Source organism: Diplotaxodon limnothrissa, linkage group LG5 (assembly GCF_057381915.1).
Source record: "Diplotaxodon limnothrissa isolate DT_005_m linkage group LG5, D_limnothrissa_male_GT1.1, whole genome shotgun sequence".
Lineage (NCBI taxonomy): Eukaryota > Metazoa > Chordata > Actinopteri > Cichliformes > Cichlidae > Diplotaxodon > Diplotaxodon limnothrissa.
Window position 1 is genome coordinate 21,600,090 of NC_140600.1, and position 3,568 is coordinate 21,603,657.

Genomic DNA, 3,568 nt, shown 5'->3' on the forward strand with positions numbered 1-3,568 from the left:
GGATGCAAATATTTCATCTTGAAATTAATTCTAGTGTGAGGAAAAGGCTTTTTCAACAACTCCACCACCAACAAAGATGAACAAATACACATGCCACGTACTTAAATCTTTTTTCCAGGCAATGCGGGAAGACAATATGCCACATCAGCAGTGTTGGGCAAATCAAATCAAATCAAATCACTTTTTATTGTCACATCACATGTGCAGGCACACTGGCACAGCACATGCGAGTGAAATTCTTGTGTGCGAGCCCCACAAGCAACAGAGATGTGCAAACACAACAACACAAACGAGCAAAATACAAGAATGGCCAACCTGAAACTAATAAATATATGTACAATATATAATAGTGTATGCATTTCTGGATGTGTATACTAAATATTTTCCTGTGTGTGTGTGTGTGTGTGTGTGTGTGTGTGTGTGTATACACATTTTTACAAATTAAATAGTAAAAAAATAAAATAATAATAATATTAATAAAATATATAAAATATACAGAGTTGAATATGTGCAAAACAAGTGGCATTTATATACAGTGTGGAGTGCATAATGTTAAAGTTCCAGTAGTGAAGCTGAGGTGTCTATGACGTGTTCAGCAGTCTGATGGCCTGATGGAAAAAGCTGTCTCTCAGTCTGCTGGGCAAGTTACTATGAAAAAGTAATTAATTATAGTTACTAGTTACTACTTCAAAAAAAGTAATGGAGTTAGTAACTGAGTTACAATATTCTCAAAGTAATTCATTACTTGAAAAGTAACTATTGCGTTACTTTAAAAAAAATGTTTAACCCTCTGGTGTCCAGGGTATAATTGGCCATTTTTAACTACTTTTGATGTTCCCTCCACATTTTACCTTTAAAAACTATTTACTTTGCCTTGTTTGGTCTCATTCTTTTCAGCACAACCTCACGTGTCTAAATTTGCAGTCCTGTTTTCATTTTGACATACTGTATTAACACAATTGATCTAAAATCAGACAAAAAACATAAAATCAGAGTAGAAAAAGTTATATTTGTACTGTAACAACCACAAACATGTTTAATGAATCATATTTCATAACTTTAAATGCAAATATAAATTGTCAATTTTAAAATCCTATGCACAAGTTTTGCAAACAACAAAGTTATTTGCATCCATTTACTTTTTACCTTGATTTTTTTTAAAAAATAACCATTTCAAACTATTTACAGAACAATCAGCTGTTCTGCATTCAATAAGATGCCACACAAATTATTTGTGCCACTCCAAAACAATAATTTCTGTCCACTATAAAGGAGAACATCACAGCCTGATACCTGCAGGCCTGACAGCAGCAGGTGTTTCACTCCTTTTTCTACCTGGGGACAGCAGTCGCCTCATTGTTCTGATACACAACACAAAACTATCCACAACACTACACACTAACTACACAAGACAACACATTAACTACACACTCCAAACACGCTAAACTTCACAAATCTCTCACATCTCAAAACTCTCTCTCTCCCCCCCTCTCTCTCTCTCGCCGTCACTCCTGAAACTTCCCGGTTTTGTTTTGTTTTTTTGTTACTCTCTGCTTATGTCTGCATAAGCAGAGAGCGCTTGCTAGCGCTGTCCTTAGACAGTAAACGTGATGAAACTATTGAGGAAAAAACGCCGCGTATATATTGTTTATCGTGACTCTGGTTTTGCGTGGCCTATCAACACAATTTACAAACTGGTATATATCACCTTGTTGCTTTGTCTTTAAGTGGTCATGTGATTGGCTTACCACGACTACTTTATTCTTCCTCAGTCAAACAGCAGCACTCATGCAGGTGTTGTAGACAGTGATCGTGATTATCGTCCGCGGGAGCGCGCGCAGCTGCTTAAAGCTGTAGCGTCCAGATTACTTACAGCTACTTTCGGCAACTGATATAAAATGCGGTAAGCTGAACACAGCTTCAACTGCCTGTTTGTTGAAAAATAGTAACGGACTGCATTTTCTTGTTAGTAACTGTAACGGTGTTGTAACGATAGGAATAGTAATTAGATTACTCGTTACTGAAAAAAGTAACGCCGTTACTTGTAACGCCGTTATTCCCATCACTGCACATGAGTAATCCAAGGAGCTTGAAAAGAAAGCAAATGGACTCCTTTAAGTTGTAGTTGCTTTCCTTTCCAAGCTCCTTAGATTACTATGACCATGCTGACTGAGAACCTACACAGACATGCCACATGAGTTTATCCATATCAGTCAGAGGTATCAGTCACAGATACATTCACGTACACACACTCACATACAGTTGTGCTCAGATGTTTACATACGTCATGTTCATTTAGGACTTTTAATCATTTCTATGAACTGTTCTTTTTCCAGGGTGGAATGATTAAACACAATACACCTTTTAATGGCTTTAAAAAGTCAAGAACTGAGTGCACAAGCTTGAAATTATTTTGGATTTTCTTTAATCCACACAGGGTCAAAAGTATACATACACCCTCACTCATATTCTGTTGTTTTTCTACCCAAGTTGAAACTTGAAAATAAACAACGACAACCACTTTCAATGTGTGTTTGGGATCATTGTTCTCTTGAAACAGCAAGTTTCATCTCTCCAACTACTGATTGGAGGTGAATTTAGGGTAGTTGTCTTTCTTGATTATTCCATCCACATTGTGTAATGTTGCAGTACCACTGCTATCAAAACATCCCAGAGCATACCACCAACATACTTGAAAGCTTCACCTTTACTTCTTCAAATTTACCTCATGTCATTGTGGCCAAATAGCTCAAACTTTGTCTCGTTTAACCATCAGAAGCTACAAATTTTCCATTTTTTTCCTTTGTTGGCACTGCTCAGTCCATGGTGATGTAAAACGAGTTTCCCTGTGGACAGTGATGCTGATGTTTCAGCAGATTCAGTGTCATTACATGTTTACTCTCTTCTGAGAGTGACAGGTTGCCAACGTCTGAAAGATGACCCAAAGTGGAGACACATCTGAATAACTTGTACTTATGCACAACTTTTTGAGCTTGTGATCTTGGAATCTGCATTTGTTTGGAAATGGCTCCAAGAGGCCCTCCTAACTTCTGTAAATCTACAGTTCTCCTTAGAGTTCCTTGGTCTTTGCCATTGTTCTGAGTATTGGTCAATCCAATGACTGCTGTCAAACAATCCTTTTTATACTGATGAAGAGAAACTCATCTGTATGTATATTTCTGACCCTGTGCAGATTAGAGAAAAACCTAAATAAATTCAAACTTGAGCATCCAGTTCTTGTTCTGTCAAGTCATTAAAGATGAATGCTGTACAATCACTCCACCCTGGAGAAAGAGCAGTTAAAAGAAATCGTTCAAAGCTCAAAACTACCACGGCATTCATGCCCACAGTGAGTGAATGTAAACTTCTGACCACAACTGTCGACAGCATTGAGAGCTAGTATGATAGTTAGTGAAGTGAGTGCACTTTTGTTCATTTGAAATAAGCTCTTGTTTTTCTTAAAAGTATATTCAACAATTTTAGTCTTCTGTTTGTAAATTAGTTACTTTTTGGGTTATTTTTAAGTAGAATCTGAATGGACATTTGGTTACAGTGCCTGGAGCAAGAT